The 18614-nt window shown below is 43.1% G+C and overlaps 1 protein-coding gene across 1 annotated transcript in view; it reads left to right on the top strand.

The window, feature by feature from the left end:
* sdhaf3 (succinate dehydrogenase complex assembly factor 3) overlaps window positions 1-18614 on the top strand; it is a 38526-nt gene that overhangs the window by 1014 nt on the left and 18898 nt on the right. The window lies entirely within an intron of this gene.

The following is an 18614-nucleotide window of genomic DNA, read 5'->3' as shown; positions in this document are numbered from 1 at the left end:
AGAAGGAGATTCTCAGATCAGTGGGGGAAGGATGTTGGGATCTGGGGACACTGAGGAGGCAAGTCTCTGGGTCTGGGAGCACTGGGGTGGTTCTGGGAATCAGGGCATACGGAATGCAGTCGGGTTATCTGTGCACTGAGATTTGAGACTAGGAAGAAGTCTTGGGGGATTATCTAGGGTTTGGCAGGTCTGAGGAGGAGGTTTTGGATGGAGGCAGACTTTATTTTAGACTCTAACAGCCTTGTGGGGGGTAGAGGCAGAGGAGATTAAGACCCTAACTATCATTTTCCTAGACTCTCCCACCAGCAGAAAATGTTTCTCTCTATCTACCCTATCAATTCCTTTCAAAATCCTAAAAACCTCAATCAAATCACCCTTTAACCGTCTATATTCCAGGGAATACAAGCCTAGTTTATGTAATCTCTCCTCATAATTTAGCCCTTGGAGCTCTGGTAATATTCTGGTGAATCTGCACTGCAAAGCCAATATATCCTTTCTAAGTTCCGGTGCCCAGAAGTGTACACAGTACTCAAGATGTGGTCTAAACAGGGCTTTGTATAGCTGTAGCAAAACTTCCTCCCCTTTTATATTCTAGCCCTCTAGTTATAAAGGCTAATATTCCATTAGCCTTTTTGATTATTTTTTGTACCTGACGACTACATTTTAGTGATCTGTGTACATGGACCCCTAAATCTCTCTGGACTTGCACTGTTCCTAGTTTTTCACTATTTAAAAAAAATCCTCAGATCTATCCTTTTTTGGTCCAGAATGGATGACCTCAATTCGAGTACATGCACATTATCCTTAATCTCTGTCTTCTACCACCTAACCAATCTCCTAACCAGGTCAATAACTTGCCTTCATTTGCATGAGCTTTAATTTTAGCTAATAGTCTCTTATGTGGAACCTTATCGAATACCTTCTGAAAGTCCATATAAACCACATCCATAGACATTCCTCAGTCTACTACTTCAGTTACTTCTTCAAAAAATTCAGTTAGGTTTGTTAGACATGACCTACCCTCTACAAATCCACGTTGGCTCTCTAATCAGCTCAAATTTCTCAGTGCTCAGTCACTCTGTTCTTAATCATCGCTGGGTCAAAATCCTGGAACTCCCTACCTAACAGCACTGTGGGAGAAACTTCACCACATAGACTGCAGCGGTTCAAGAAGATGGCTCACCACCACCTTCTCAAGGGCAATTAGGGATGGGCAATAAATGCTGGCCTTGCCAACGATGCCCACATCCCATGAACAAATATAAAAAAATTATAGATTCCAATAACTTCCCCACAACAGATGTTAGACTAACAGGTCTATAATTTCCTAGTTTCTCTCTCACCTTTCTTAAATAATGGAGATACATTTGCAATTTTCCAATCTAAAGGGTCAATTTGAAAGATTGTGGCTGAAGCATCTGCAATTTCCTCACCTATTTCCTTTAAAACCCTGAAGTGGAAACCATCAGGTCCTTGGGATTTGTCAGTCTTTAGTGCCATTATTTTTTCTATTACTGTTTGCTTGCTTACTTTAACTTTAGTGAGTTCCAGTCCTTGATTCGTTATTGGTTTCCCTGGAATGTCAGGTACATGATCCTCTTCCTGTACTGTGACGACAGACACAAAGTAATTATTCAACAAGCCTGCCATTTCCTCCACTGCCTCCATCCTTGGCATCATCCTGGCAAATCTACACTGTATGCTCTCAATGGTGTTGATGCCCTTTCTATAATGGGGCACCCCAAACTATACACTGTGGCCTAACCAATGTTTTGTATAAATCTTTCATTACCTCTTTACTCTTGTACTCTGTGCTCTTATTTCTAAAACCTAAAATGCTGTTGGCCTTTTTATGGCTTTATCTGTCTGTCCTTGCACTTTCAGGAGTTATGAATGTGAACCCTTGGGCCTCTTTGTTCATCCATATTCTTCAGTATCTTCCCATTGAGTTTATACTTAATTCCTTTCCTTCCAAGATGCATTACATCAAAGTTAACCACAATGAATTGCATTTTCCACTTGTCTGCACATTCTGCTAACCTGTCTTCCTACAGTCTTTTACAGTTCTAACAAACCACTTACCTGTGCGTCATATCAAATCTTGAGATTGTGCTTCCTATACACAAGTCCAAACCATCTATATATGCACCAAGAACAGTACTGATCCCTGAGGTTCTCCCCTTCCGACCTTTCTAAATGTTCACTGAGTTTATTTTGAATTATGGATTCTAAGCATTTGCCCACAACTGACGTTGCACTAACTGGTCTACATTTAAATGGTTTATTCTTCTTTACCTTCTGGAACAAAGGTTTTGCGTTGGCTACTCTCCAGTCCCATGGCACAATTTGCATATTTAAGAATCTGAAAATGACCAATAGAATTTGGGATTTTATAAATAGGAGCATAGAATACAAGAGAAAAGAGGTAATAAATTTATAACACACAATGGTTAGACCACAGTTAGAGTACTGTGTACAGATGCCCCATTATAGAAAGGCCATTAAAGCCAAGGAGAACATATAGATGTAGATTTACCAGGATGATGCCAGGGTTGAGCAATTAGTATAAGGAGACATTTAAGATACTCAAACTATTTCCACTGGTGCAGCGAAGACTAAGAAGAGATTTAAGATGGTATCATGCTGGATAGGTAATTGGTTGAAACCTCATAGGACGTGGATCTGAATGGGCCTGGTCACAGGTGACAATGCTTTGTGTTTTTTTTCATGATGATTTAGATGAAGGCATTAATGGAACCATTTATGAATTTGCAGGTAACACAAATAAATAAATTAGACCAAGTAATAGGTTGCAGGGCAATTTAGATAATTTGGGGGGCTGGGCCCACATGTGGCAGATGCCCTTCAACATAAACATAATTTAACAGGACAAAGTCAGCATGGCTTTACGAAGGGGAAGTCATGTCTGACAAATTTGCTTGAGTTCTTTGAGGACATAACGTACAGGATGGATAAAGGGGAACCAGTGGACGTAGTGTATTTAGACTTCCAGAAGGCATTCGACAAGGTGCCACATAAAAGATTATTACACTCACTCACCTGACGAAGGAGAAAGCCTCCGAAAGCTTGTGATTTTCAAATAAAACAGTTGGACTATAACCTGGTGTTGTAAGATTCCTTACATTAAAAGATTATTGCTCAAGATAAAGAATCACTGGATTGGGGGTAATATTCTGGCATGGGTGGAGGATTGGTTATCTAACAGGAAGCAGAGAGTTGGGATAAATGATTCATTCTCGGACTGGCAACCAGTAGCCAGTGGTGTTCCGCAGGGGTCGGTGCTGGGTCCCCAACTCTTTACAATCTATATTAACGATTTGGAGGAGGGGACCGAGTGTAACGTATCAAAGTTTGCAGATGATACAAAGATGGGAGGGAAAGTGGAGAGTGAGGAGGACATAAAAAACCTACAGGGGGATAAAGACAGGCTGGGTGAGTGGGCGGAGATTTGGCAGATGCAATACAATATTGGAAAATGTGAGGTTATGCACTTTGGCAGGAAAAATCAGAGAGCAAGTTATTATCTTAATGGCGAGAAACTGGAAAGTACTGCAGTACAAAGGGATCTGGGGGTCCCAGTGCAAGAAAATCAAAAAGTTAGTATGCAGGTGCAGCAGGTGATCAAGAAGGCCAACGGAATGTTGGCGTTTATTGCTAGGGGGATAGAATATAAAAACAGGGAGGTATTGCTGCAGTTATATAAGGTATTGGTGAGACCGCACCTGGAATACTGCATACAGTTTTGGTCTCCATACTTAAGAAAAGACATACTTGCTCTCGAGGCAGTACAAAGAAGGTTCACTCGGTTAATCCCGGGGATGAGAGGGCGGACGTATGAGGAGAGGTTGAGTAGATTGGGACTCTACTCATTGGAGTTCAGAAGAATGAGAGGCGATCTTATTGAAACATATAAGATTGTGAAGGGGCTTGATCGGGTGGATGCGGTAAGGATGTTCCCAAGGATGGGTGAAACTAGAACTAGGGGGCATAATCTTAGAATAAGGGGCTGCTCTTTCAAAACTGAGATGAGGAGAAACTTCTTCACTCAGGGGGTAATAGGTCTGTGGAATTTGCTGCCCCAGGAAGCTGTGGAAGCTACATCATTAAATAAATTTAAAACAGAAATAGACAGTTTCCTAGAAGTAAAGAGAATTAGGGGTTACGGGGAGCGGGCAGGAAATTGGACATGAATTTAGATTTGAGGTTAGGATCAGATCAGCCATGATCTTATTGAATGGCAGAGCAGGCTCAAGGGGCCGATTGGCCTACTCCTGCTCCTATTTCTTATGTTCTTATGTAACATAGACACATGTAGTGTTATGCATGTTTATACCATACAGGGGTACCTGTTTTAGATTACAGAGCAAGAGAAAGACCTGGGGATAATGGTTGACAGCTTGCTGAAAGTGCACAAGCAGCAGTGTCAGTTGGCTGTATGGAAGTCAAATAGTGTTTTAAGGTGTATTGCGAGGAACATAGGGCCTAAATTTCCCCGGGGGGTTTTCCTGATCTCCTGCTCCTACTTCAGAGATTGACGGAACCTCCAGACAAATTGCTGTTTTTACCATTTCTTCAGCGAATCTGCCAATCTCTCAACAAAGATACGACAAGAGATTGGGACAACTCCTGCGGAAATTTAGGGTCATAGAGCATAAAACAAAGAACACTATAATTAGGCTATGTAAGGTTTTGGTATGTCTGAATTTATAGTATTGTGCCCAGTTTTGGTTCCCACACGTGCCAAATGATATCAAGTCTCTGGAGGTGCACAGGAGGGTTACCAGATTGATACTAACTCTTAAGGTTCAAGGTCACCAATATTAGCTTGAAGAGTTTGGGCTAGTTTACTTTAAAGAAACGCAGGCTTAGAGGGGACATGATTGGGACTTTTAAAATGATGAAAAGATTTCATTCCATCTGCTTGAACAGGATATGGTTGAGATGATAGGACCAGAGGGCATATTTACAAAATCCTTAGGCAAAGAATTAGGTTAGATGCCATGAATTATTTCTTTTCACGGAGAGTGAACAGGTGGCCAATATGTATTTGTGGCAGTCCTTTAAAAGGGAACTTGGCAAGTTCCTGAGTGCAGAGGACATTTCCATTTATAGAAAGTAAGTAGTTAGTTAGGTGGGATGATGAGTAATGGGACTATTTTGATCTCCTGGGGCCTTGCTTGATTGTTTTAGCGGATTGGAGAGAAATTTCCCACAATTGTTCCAAAATGACCACAGGTTTCATCCTCTATTGTTTTTGCCTCTCCCCAGGATATTGTGCAGTTAAGGGGTGGTTAAATAGTGTACTTGGTTCCACTATATCTGGATGAGGTGGGCTTGATTGTATATCGGACCCTAACAACAATACAACAATGGGAGCTAGGAATTGTAATAATATACCAATCCTGGACCACAATATATTAACAGGAGGTAGCAATTGTAATATCGTATATCAGACCTAGCTCACACCCTTTGCTCTTCTAACTGTGTTGTACAGTGCATCTCCCCTTCCCTCCATTCTGTTCATGACAAAACCGATGGCCACCTTGTTTCAGTACTCTGGAATCCCTCTGCCTTTCTACCACTTTTCAAAATATTATTAAATCTTATCTCTAAGACAATGAACATAATTTTAGCCCGGAGCCGGGAAGGAGGTGGGGGGTCGAATTGCAGACTTATGGGTTTCCCGGGCGTCCGTACGATTTTAATGTAAGGACATCTTTTTTTTTGACAGTTTCCTGCCCGGTAGGCCGGCCTAATTGACAGGCTGGTTTCAGTCGGATGGGAGAAGAGGAGGGAAGAGGATGTGTTCAGTTAAGTGTTAGATGGGATGGATGGGGGGGGGCATGGGGGGGCATCAGCAGACATGGGGGTCACCGGAGGGGAGGGGGTCTGTCATCGGTGGGTGTGAGGGTTGGCGATCATGGGGGGGGGTGGGGTCGGGGTTTATTGCGGGGATGATCGTTGTGGGGGCGGTGGTGGGGGGTCGCTGCTGGTAGGCTTGTTGGACCTGGGGGAAGCGCTCCTGCACCTCTGGGCCTACAATCCGTGCTATAAAGGCATTTACCTGCAGTTTCAGGCCTTCTCGCCTCCTCTCACGTGGCATGAAGGAGAAGGCCCAAAAATCCCGGCCCCCAGGGGCTAAAATCAAAAAAATCTTTGAAAATGGAGGCCCGCATCCTCCTTAAAGCTTTTAATGGCTGACCCGCCTCCTGAGAGCGGGTTGGTTGCCCAGCCCTCGTCCCGCCCCCGTGAAAACAAGAAATGGGCATGTTGAGGGCGGGTTTTAGATTTTTGCAATTTTTACTGCTCCCAACCCACCAGGCTAAAATCATGCCCAATGACTTTGTTTGCCTGCCCTCTTCTTTCTCTGATTCTCTGAGCCCTTTTAAAACACATTCAAGGTTTTGTTTTGTTTTGTGAATTGTACTATAAAACTGCTTGTTGATAAATTGATCTATAAATCAGGGGATTTATCAGGGATTAAACAGATTTTTGAAACTTTAAAAAAAAATGTAAACATACCTGCAAGAACAATAGTTATTACAGTAGTTGTAGCAATTGATTTTTCCGCAGGAATGGTGAAATAAATCAGCAGTAAAATTACAATATTACATGTGTGCTATAAGATTTTAAGAACATTTTCTATAATTGGAAACAAAATTAGGCAAGATACAAATGATCCAATTTTTAAAGGGACTCACAAGCAACACTGGTGACAGTCACCATTGCTTTTCACCAAAATAGTTTCGACAATTTTACAAGACTCTTTCTCCACCTTTCCTGTTATACAGACACTGGGTGATATTAACGCCAAAGAACGGCTGGGCTGGGGATGGGTGGGTAGTAAAAATAGTTGATTTCTTCAGCGGGACTGCATCCCGGCTCCAACGTGCCCACTTCTGGGTTTAACCCAGGTGCGTTAGAATGTGCGTGCAACAGAAACCCAGAAGTCCCATCCCCACTTAAAGCCGGCGGGGCAATGTAGGTAATTTAAACACATGAGGTATTTAACTTTTTGTGGATTCTGCAACAGAAACTGATTTAACTTCTCCTGAATGTATCTCCCATGGCTTCTGAAACACACCATTGAAATGGAGGCGAGATGCAGCCGAATCTCATTTGGCCCTTTAAACCAATGATTGACACCTCAATAAAAGGTGAGGTATTGAAGCTGGGTACTCAGTTCTCTCAGGCAAACGATAGATTAGGAGTTCTTTGTGTTTAGACTGAGAGATCCTTTGTTTAGACTGAAAATTCTTGTGATCACACAAATTTACCAACATTTTGGAGCTCCTCAAACTGACATCAGGATGAGGGCACAATGGATCTATTCCATAGTACATCTGAGGAGGAGGAACATCACCATCCGCGGCAGGCACGTCATGCAGTTTTGGGAGCTGCTGGTGCACAAGACAGAGGTGCGCACCAAGGACCTGGAGAAGAGCAGAGAGAGGTCTCATGTGAGAGGGTATACAGGCAGAGGCTGAGCTTCCTGAACCTCACTGAGGAGCAGTGTCTACGCAGGCTGAGATTGAGTTTGCAGGCTCTTTCAGGAAGAGCTGCTCCTGGCTGAACCTGGTGGTCACACGTTGCCCATTGCAGTTAAAGTCACAACTGCCCTCAATTTCTTCGCTGTCGGATCCTTCCAGGGCGCCACTAGTGACATCTCCAGGGTGTGTCAGTCGTCTGAACGTAAGTGTATAAGACAGGTGACGGATGACTTGTTTGCCAGGGCATCCGACTACGTGAACTTCCCCCACAACGACATCAGCCAGAAGGAGAGGGCAGTGGGGGACTCTCTGGATGACTTCCCGCGGGTGCAGAGTGCAATCAATTGCACAGACGTAGAAATCCCAGGACTTCCACATGAGCCAGGACTGTTAATCAGCCGTAAGGGCTATCACTCCATCAATGCACAGCTGGTGTGCAACCACCGGAAGAGATTTCTGCAGGTGTGCCCGAGATTCCCTTGCAGCTGTTATGATTCATTCATTTTGCGCGAGTCCAACATTCTGGACCTCTTCCAGACAGGAGACAGACTTAAGGGCTGCCTCCTTGGAGACAAGGGATACCTCCTGCAGATGTGGCTCATGACACCTGTAAGAAACCCCACCAATGAGGCACAGCAGCAGTACATCCAGAGCCACATCACCACCTGATGGAGCAACCCATAGCCATGCGTCTCAGGTGCCTGGATAGATCAGGGGAGCCCTTCAATATTCACCAGTGAGGGTTTCCAGAATAATCATCGTTTGCTGCGTCCTGCACAACATAACGCAGCAGAGAGGGTTACAGGCGGAGAGGTCGAATGAGCTCATCAAGCATCCTCTACTGGCGGCAACATTGAAGAAGAGGACAAGTAGGAGGAGGAGGATCACGAGGACGAGGAAAATGAAGATGAGGAACCCATCGCCAGAACAGCTGCGCACATTGCTACCTGTGATACCAGGGATGCCCACATAACAGGTTCTCGTAGTGAGATGTGCAATGTGAAGAATTTGACATACTACGGCCACCTGGAACAACACCTGGAAGTCATGATGAACCTTTATAAAACACTGGTTTGGCCACAACTGGAGTATTGTGACCAGTTCTGGGCACCACACTTCAGGAAAATTGTGAAAGCCTTAGAGAGGGTGCAGAAGAGATTTACTAGAATGATTCCAAGGATAAGGGAGTTTAGTTACATGGATAGACTGGAGAAGCTAGGATTGTTCTCCTTGGAACAGAGAAGGTTGAGAGGAGATTTGATAGAGGTGTTCAAAATCATGAAGGGTCTAGACTGAGTAGATAAAGAGAAACTGTTCCCATTGGTGGAAGGGTCAATAACTAGAGGACATAGGTCATTGGTAAAAGAACCAAAAGTGACATGAGGAAAAGCTTTTTTACAGCAAGTGGTTAGGATCTGGAATGCACTGCACGAAGCAGATTCAATCATGGCCTTCAAAAGGGAACTGGATAAGTACTTGAAAGGAAAAAAATTGCAGGGCTATGTGAATAGGGTGGGGGAGTGGGACTAGCTGCATTGCTCTTGCATAGAATTGGCACGGACTCGATGGGCCGAATGGCCTCTTTCCATGTTGACTTTCTATGATACTAACTACCACCAGCATTATCCCCCTTCCTTTGCACAAAATAGTCCTTCAACCACGCATACACCCATTGCACACCCGCCCACTGGGTGTTGTCATTTCTTGGCATTCATGCTGAAGTAAATGAAAGGGCGACTTCACAGGCGGGACATAATAATGGCCAAGACATGGTAATGGTGATAATGATTACATTTAATGTGACATAACAAAAAAAATATATAAATGAACTACATGACATTTCGTCAAACACCCTTGTGCATATCCTTGGTGAACTACAATTGCTTAACCTTTCGCTTTCTAACGCTTCTATGTGATGCATCCCCTGTGGCTTCAGCAGAGGTTGTGGAAGGTTGCTCAGATACCTGCTCTGACTGCTGAGATGATCCCGGACCTCAGCCTATGCCCTCTGGCTTTTGGAGCCCTTGAGGGCCCCACCAAAGACTGCTCCATCTGCATCTTTGCTGGGGCAGACACCGCCATCGGGAGAGGAGGCAGCATTGCAGGTACTGGTTGGGGTGGGGGTGGAGAGGGAAATGGGTGAAACGTGGGAGCGCTTTGAGTGGAGTCCCTACTTCCATGTCCCCTTTCGCCATCATCCCTCTCCCAGGTCAGCACAACATCACTCCCACCACTCTGCTGGACAGCAAGTTGATGAGCAGATGTGCTGCCTCGTAAAGCCACAGATAAGGTATCTGTCATCCTGTTTAAGGTGGCAGGCAAGTTGGCTTCCAGAGTCTGCACGGCCGTTGTCATGGCCAGCATAGACTCATTTGAGAACTGTGCTTGAAGGTCAATGGAGGCTGTCACTCTCTCCATTGCAGACACTCTCGCACTTACCTGCGACAACATTCCACCAGCGATTGAGTTGGATTCCTCCATCCTCTCCGCTATTGTGGAGAGTACATGACACATTTTCCAGTACCTCGCAAAAGTGCAGCTGTACCTCAATCATTCTCCTCTTCAACGATGGCCCCTGGGGTTCAGAATCTGTGTCCCACTAAGCAAAGCTCAGAGAGGAGTGCGCCCCCCCCCCCCCCCCCGCCCGGCCGATACAGACTCCCCACAGCTGCACCTTCCACCAGTGTCTGCTTGTGCACACGTGAGTGGTGAATCACCAGGTGACAACCCAACTATCTGACTAATCGGACCCACCGAAGTGCGAGTATTTGCACTGGTGCATTGCTCAATGTGATGTGACGGTGCACCCTCAGAAGGAATGAGCTCCTCTGAAGAATCGATGTCTTCCATTTCCCCTGATTATTCTTGAAGTCGTGAAGTTCCTGGAAGAGAACAGAAAGTGATATGAATTATTCATTGAAAAAGTGACAATCTTTCCAATGACCACACTGAGGTCTGGCACAGTTCACCCGTTGATAAAATCAATTCATCATTTGTGTGAAAGATGTTAAAGTTCTGTCATCAGCCATCTGTGGGTTCCCAGTCTCCATCTCTGATGGATAGGCATGCAACTGTCCCACTTATTTCCATGGCCTGCTCCTCCACATCTGTCAGCTCCATTATATGTGGTGGTCCACCTCCAGTTCTGCTCCTCTCCCTTGCGTTTTGCGCTCTCTTTTACAAGGGAAGAAGGAACAGGCTTGTGAGTGACTGAAGGTGTTGCATTCACCCGATAGATGCATTGCTTTGGGTGAGGCTGACGATGAAACAGATGAGTTGTGATTGCACAATCCGACCCACTCAAATTACTTCCAGGTTTCCCACGTGATTATTTACCCACCTGCTGACTTCCCACCTCCATGCTAAAATCATGCCCACAATCTTTCCACCTTTTCTGTTATATACACACACAGGCTCTCTTCCCGTTTCTGTTATGCGCACACACCCCACCCAGATAGTGGTTAGAATGTGAAACTTGCAACCACATGGAGTAGTTGAGGGGAATAGCATAGATGCATTTAGGGGGGAAGCTAGATAAGTACATGGGGGAGAAAGGAATAGAAGGGTATCCTGATAGTGTTAGATTAAGTAGGAGGAGGCTTTTATGGAGCATAAACACCAGTTGGACTGAATGGCCTGTTTCAGTGCTGTAAATTCTATGTAACTGCAATGTAGTTTTTATTCTGGTATCATGTAATAACATGAAAATCCAGCAGATGGCAGAGTAAGCGCTTGTTAACTGCAGAAGAGCATCGGTCACCAGTACTTTAGGAGATGGGTCCCTCGTGAGATTACAGATGTCAGGAGTAGGCTTATTTCTTTTTTATATATAAAAGAAAGTTAATTATTAAATAAAAACAAAAAAAAATTAATATTCTTCTTTGCCCTGTCTTCTTGCTTTCCCCCATTTCCCTCCAGAATGTCTGGACAAACATGAACAAGGCCCTTTCCATCCATGACCTTATTGTGGAGGATTATATTTTGGCTTTCACTGAAAATTGATGGAGACATCTTGCCCCTTGTTGAAGCCTCAATGCCAGGGCTATGCTTCCCACCACCTGCCCCTCCGTGGTGGAAATTTGGCCCTTATCACCTTGGTCATTCCTCCTACTCCTCTGGTATCTTATCCTCCTTTAAGCACCTCACCTTGTTCCATCCCTCTCACCATCCCGGCTGTTCCTCCTGGTATTGCTCCCACTCTCCTCTGACAAAGCTGCTTACTCCAAGATCATCATGGAGAGCAAAGATAACCCCTGGTTTCTTTTCTTCACTACCAACCATCTCCTTTAACCCCTCTCCCCTGCCTCCTTCACCCTTACATCTAACAACAAATGAGAGGAGCTCATTGGTCACCATCTTACAAAGTTTTCATTCAGCTGCCTTTCCTGCTTCTCCCTTCCCCTCGTCTACTAGGCCACTCCTCCCCCTAGGCTAACTCTGCCCTAGCCCTGACCCCCATCTTTCTCCAGTTTCTCTCCTATCTCTCTCATGCCCTGACCAAGCTCACCTTGTCCACAAGACCCACCTCCTGCTCCCTTGACCCCATTCCAGTTAACCACACAACTTCCCTTCGTGGCCCCCTGAAGTCTCTGTTCTTCCAACTCTGGCCACTTTTGCATCACCCTCTCCCTTCACCCTACCATTGGCAGCCATACCTTCAGCCTTCTATACCCCACACTCTCTGGAATTCCCTCCCTAAACCCCTCTGCCTCTCCACATCCCTGTCCTCTTTTAAGACCCTCCTTAAAACCCGCCTCTGACAAAGCTTTGCTCACCCCTTCTAATTCCTTCTACTTTGGTTTGCCATCAATTTTTTAATCTGATTAAGTCTCTGCGAAACACCGTAGGTCACTATTCTATATTAAAGGGGCTACATAAATGTAAGTTGTTATAGTAAAAAAAATTGAATTTATCCAATTTGAATTAAGCAATGTAATAACACAGTAAAGCGGGAATTTAACATCATTGCTGTTTGTGGGAACTTGATGTGTGCAAATTGGTGGTCATGTTTATCTACATTACATTAGTAACTACACTTCAAATGTATGCATTGGGACATCCTGAGGATATGAAAGGTATCCTAAAAATGCATGTTCTTTATGGTGTTAAAATATTTGAATTATCTGATTACTTGAATTAAGCAACTTTCAATTAAGAAGAGTAGACTGTGGTTAGAAAGTGCAAACCTTTTAATTTGTGACAGTTTTGAGAGGCAAAGACACATTCAGGACCCAAACAGAAAGCACTGAATTCAATATTTGCAGAGATCTTCAGAGCTGCCAGACCCGACCCCCACTTCCCCCTGCTGTGTTGTCACGCTTATGCCTCCCCCTTCCCTCACTGCTGACAAACACCTGGAATCCACCAGTGAGCCAAACTTCATATTCCATCCCCCCCCCACTCAGTTGCCAAACACCAGATGTCCGGGATGTCAGACCAAAGGATTCTCCCTATGCTGCCAAACTCCAGGACCCCCAGTTCTGCCAAACCCCAAACCATCCCGCACTGGGCTACCAAAGTCCAGGATTGCCCACAGCACTTTCAAAGCTCAGGACCACCACTCAGTACAACCAAAGCGCACCCCTTTTCCCAGTCCTCCTAAATACCAGATATCTACTTTCATCTAGTGCATCTTGCGTACAAGCTTACTGTGTATTCTAAAAATAGTAAGTGGTAAAAATTAAATATGTAGTTCCACAGATTAATGGACAGAGTCGTAGAATCCAATCCCCAAGGTACTAGCATAAATCCCAAAATGGCAGGTAATGAAAACGGAATTTGACTTACTAGGTCACGATAAATCAGTGGCCCTGATAATATATTGTGCATTACATGGCATAAGAACATAAGAAATTGGAGCAGGAGTAGGCCATACGTCCCCTCAAGCCTGCTCCGCCATTCAATCAGATCATGGCTGATCTTCGACCTCAACTCCACTTTCCCGCCCGATCCCCATATCCCTTGATTCCCCTTAGAGGCCAAAAATCTATCCATCTCAGCCTTGAATATATTCAATGACTCAGCATCCACAGCCCTCTGGTGTAGAGAATTCCAAAGATTCACAACCCTCTGCGTGAAGAAATTCCTCCTTATCTCAGCCTTGAATGACCAACCCCGTATCCTGCGATTATTTCCATTAGTTCTAGACTCTCTCGCCAGGGGAGACAATCTCTCAGCATCTACCCTGTCAAACCCCCTCATAATCTTATATGTTTCAATGAGATCACCTCTCATTCTTCTAAACTCCAGAGAGTATAGGCCCATTCTACTTGACCTCTCTTCATAGGACAACCCTCTCATCCCAGGAATTAATCCAGTGGACCTTCGTTGCACTGCCTCTAAGGCAAGCATATCCTTCCTTAGATAAGGAGACATGGCATCACATTTCTATTCTTATAAAACATTGTATCCTCTGAATTTGTGAGCAACACAGTGGGAAATATGCTAGTTATATGGTTCTAATCCATTTATTATGTTAAAAATGTAATTTTATGGGGTATACACAGGTGTGTGAGCAAGCAAGATGGCTACTGAAAACACTAATAAAAATTGAGCAATTTGGTTAGTTTCCTGTTGTTCGCTCATTGGCAGTTATAGTTTGCTGCTTGCTATTGTTGATTGCTAGTTTTCCCACTTATTTAACCACATTTGAGTGAATCAGCATTATTCAGTTAAGTGATTGGCTCAAATAATACAACAAACAATAATCAGTATTTGTTGCCCCACGTGCCAAGCTACGCTATATGAGCTATATACGGCACTCCTGCCTTGGCAATCCAACCCACTAAGCCCAGGATACTCAGTCCTGTTTGTGCTTGTGTTTATTGTTTGCATTTTTGAATTTGAATTTCAAGGACCTGAAGCTTTGGAAAAAGCTGTACTTAGTGCTGTTGTCTCATTAAATCTAAACCTGAACTCCACTATTGATTAGCGTCAGAAACTTGAGTCAACTTAATGAGACCATTATTTTAAACTTGATATGTGCCCCCACACTCTCGCCCCCCTCCCCCCCACTTCCAGCTCCATGGTATGCACCTATGAAAAGCTTGCACACCCCTGCATTATTGATTTTTAAACATCTTAGATGTCAAATGTCATATTGCATATAATCGAAAGAAGAGCTGATTGCAATCACTGCTAGAGACCATTAAGCACTTAGTAAGGTATGGGCTAATCAGGAGCAGTCAACATGGATTTGTAAAGGGCAGGTCATATTTAACTAATTCAATCAAATTCCTCAAGGAAATTACTGAATGGATAGACAAAGGGAATAAAGTATGCGGGATTTATTTGGACTTTCAATAAGCACATAAAAGAACATTAAAACTCATGGTATTAAAGGACAAGTGCCATGAAAAAAGGATTGGCTGTAAGTTAGAGAACAGAGTGTAGGAGTAAATAGATACTTCTCAGATTGGCAAAATGTAACTAGTGGTATGGCATGGCATGCCCCAGGGATCTGCATTGGATCCTCTCGTTATTAATGTACATAAATAAATGATTTGGACAAGAGAATAATATCAGGGTTTGCCAATACCAAATCAGGGGCATGATAAACTGATAAAGAATACAGAGGACTACAGAAGAACACGTACAGGTTAGAGGAGTGGATAGACATGTGGCAAATGCAGTTCACAAAAATAAATTTGAAGTGATTATGATCAGAGATTTGGAAACACTATTGCTACATTCACTTATTAGAGAAGGTTAAAGGGAGGTTTAATAGAAGTATTCAAAATTATGAAAGGGTTTGAGAAGGTAAATAGGAAGATTATCTTCTGCTGCTTGGTGAGTCAGTAACAGGGACATAAATGTAGGAACATAGGAACAGGAGTAGGCCATTCAACCCCTCGTGCCTGCTCCGCCATTTGATAAGATCATGGCTGATCTGTGATCTAACTCCATATACCTGCCTTTGGCCCATATCCCTTAATACCTTTGGTTGCCAAAAAGCTATCTATCTCAGATTTAAATTTAGCAATTGAGCTAGTATCAATTGCCGTTTGCGGAAGAGAGTTCCAAACTTCTACAACCCTTTGTGTGTAGAAATGTTTTCTAATCTCGCTCCTGAAAGGTCTGGCTCTAATTTACCTGAGGAAGGAGGAAGTCTCCGAAAGCTTGTGAATTTAAAATAAAATTGCTGGACTATAACTTGGTGTTGTAAAATTGTTTCTAATTTTTAGACTGTGCCCCCTACTCCTAAAATCCCCAACCAGCGGAAATAGTTTCTCTCTATCCACCCTATCCGTTCCCCTTAATATCTTATAAACTTCGATCAGATCACCCCTTAATCTTCGGAACTCTAGAGAATACAACCCCAATTTGTGTAATCTCTCCTCGTAACTTAACCCTTGAAGTCCGGGTATCATTCTAGTAAACCTACGCTGCACTCCCTCCAAGGCCAATATGTCCTTCCGAAGGTGCGGTGCCCAGAACTGCTCACAGTTCTCCAGGTGCGGTCTAACCAGGGTTTTGTATAGCTGCAGCATAACTTCTGCCCCCTTGTACTCCAGTCCTCTAGATATAAAGGCCAGCATTCCATTTGCCTTCTTGATTATTTTCTGCACCTGTTCATGACACTTCAATGATCTATGTACCTGAACCCCTAAGTCCCTTTGGACATCCACTGTTTTTAACTTTTTACCATTTAGAAAGTACCCTGTTCTATCCTTTTTTGATCCAAAGTGGATGACCTCACATTTGTCTACATTGAATTCCATTTGCCACAGTTTTGCCCATTCACCTAATCTATCAATATCGATTTGTAATTTTATGTTTTCATCTACACTGCTTACAATGCCACCAATCTTTGTGTCATCGGCAAACTTAGATATGAGACTTTCTATGCCTTCACCTAAGTCGTTAATAAATATTGTGATTAATTGAGGCCCCAAGACAGATCCCTGCGGGACTCCACTCGTCACATCCTGCCAATGTGAGTACCTTCCCATTATCCCTACTCTCTGTCGCCTTTCGCTCAGCCAACTTCCTAACCAAGTCCGTACTTTTCCCTCGATTCCATGGGCTTCTATCTTAGCTAACAGTCTCTTATGTGGGACCTTATCAAATGCCGTCTGGAAGTCCATATAAATAACATCCATTGACATTCCCCTGTCTACTACTTTCGTCACCTCTTCAAAAAATTCAATCAGGTTTGACAGGCGCGACCTACCTTTCACAAATCCATGCTGGCTGTAGGATTAGTACTAAAAGTACAAGGGGGAGAATAGAGATTTTTTTAATACAAAGAGTTATTAGAATATGGAATACATTACCACAAATGGCTAATGAAGCTGATTCAATCATAGTGTTTACATGTGTACAGAAACATTTGCTTCCAAGAGGAGGAAATGATTTCTTGCTTTCACACTGATTTGTCCCTGATCTCTGAGCAGCATGAGGATGCTGGCAAATGTCCCAAGATTTCTGCTTCCTTTCACCCATATATGAATTGTATGCTAGATATACACATGAAGAAAAATATGGAAGAGTTTAAGGGGAAAAGCAGAAAAATGGGTCCAGAGTAGATAGTTTAATGTGAAGGTATCAGTGACACAGTGAGCCAAAATAGCATTTTCTGTGCTAAAATTCTCATGACTTCTGTCTTCCAGCTATTTGTCCTTATCTATTCAATGGTAGCTATAATTTTAGTAGATGCTTTATTTTGGGAGTGAATATTTGTGTTTAACAAAGTGAAGGATATTGGTGCAGAGGAATGGAATATATTTCTGCTTTTCAGCCCAGTGGCAACATAAAGTATGGTAAATTTAAGTATAGCTGAGCTGGATTCAGAATAAAATCACTTTTATTCCACTTCATGTGAATCACAACTTCTGAGGGTGATGTTGTACAATGAACCTTAATTGTTCTGCTGAAAGAGAGACCTAAGAGACCAAGCAGTGTAGAGAGGGAGATTAGATTCAGTGTTTGAGGGAAAACTCCGCAAAGACCTCCATCATCCTTATCTTATGTTTTGCTAGGTCAGCCTTCAGCAGTGTGTGGAGAATGTTGAATGTAGAAGGAAGAAAAATGACCTCGGTTATGGGGTTGTCTTCCTTTTTTAGAAGGCATCTTTTACATGTCACAGTCCCGCCTCGTGCTTGTGCTGAGTTCTTATTTATTTTTTACATTTTTCTTTTGGAATCTAGGCACTGGGCTTTTGTAACATGCAGTGGCTGACATTACTTGGTATTAGAATTGTCTTAGAGTGAAGTCGCTATTCACCTAATTTCCCCAGAACATGAGCCAGATGTGGCTCCAATTGGTTTGTAGTTCCACCATTTTTCCATAAGATGGCACTAAAGACTTAGATAACCCTATGCTTTACCTGAATGTGTTAAGTTTAAGAGATGTTTTATTGAAAATTTAAATATGCAACAAAGAAAAATTGTTCCTTTTATACAGATGAAACTCCAGACCTGTAATAGACTAAAGGTTTCAGGTCTTCCCTTGCTTAATGATTATGGAAATTAGAAGGCAAGGCACTCTCTTCATTGTTGGAGGTGGGAGTGGTATTAAGATGATGCCATAAACTGTGACAACAAAGCTCAAGTTGACTATAATAATCACAAGAAAATTACAGATGTGGAAGGCTATTTGATCCATCTTAGTGCATCCATCCAGAGAGATTTTAATAGTCCCTCCCCATTATATCTAATTGTTTCTTAAATGATTCCAGGTTTTTTTTTGCCTTCTCTATCTGGAGGTTTATTTTACATGTTGATTACTCTTTGTGCGAAGAAGAATTTCCTAACATCACTCCTAAAGTTACCTTTTATTAGTTTAAACATATGTCCCCTAGTGCTATTCCTGCAGTTTAATTTGAAATAACATTCTGGATTAACTTTTTGTACACCTTATAACAATCTTGTATCACCTCTCGGGTGCTGCCTTTCCAGATTAAAGAACCCAAGTTTCTCCATCTGTTCCTCATAACTCAGGCCCCTGACACTGGGGATCAGCTTTGTAGCTTGTCTCTGCACTGTCTCCAGTGTTGGAAAATCTCTTATTTCTTGGTGACTAATTTTGTCTGATAATGTTCCTGTGAAGCGCCTTGGGACGTTTTACTTTGTTAAAGGCGCTATATAAATGCAAGTTGTTGTT

Source organism: Heptranchias perlo, chromosome 2 (assembly GCF_035084215.1).
Source record: "Heptranchias perlo isolate sHepPer1 chromosome 2, sHepPer1.hap1, whole genome shotgun sequence".
Taxonomy (NCBI): domain Eukaryota; kingdom Metazoa; phylum Chordata; class Chondrichthyes; order Hexanchiformes; family Hexanchidae; genus Heptranchias; species Heptranchias perlo.
The sequence above is the reverse complement of the archived record's forward strand: the minus strand, read 5'-3'. Positions and strand labels throughout refer to the sequence as shown.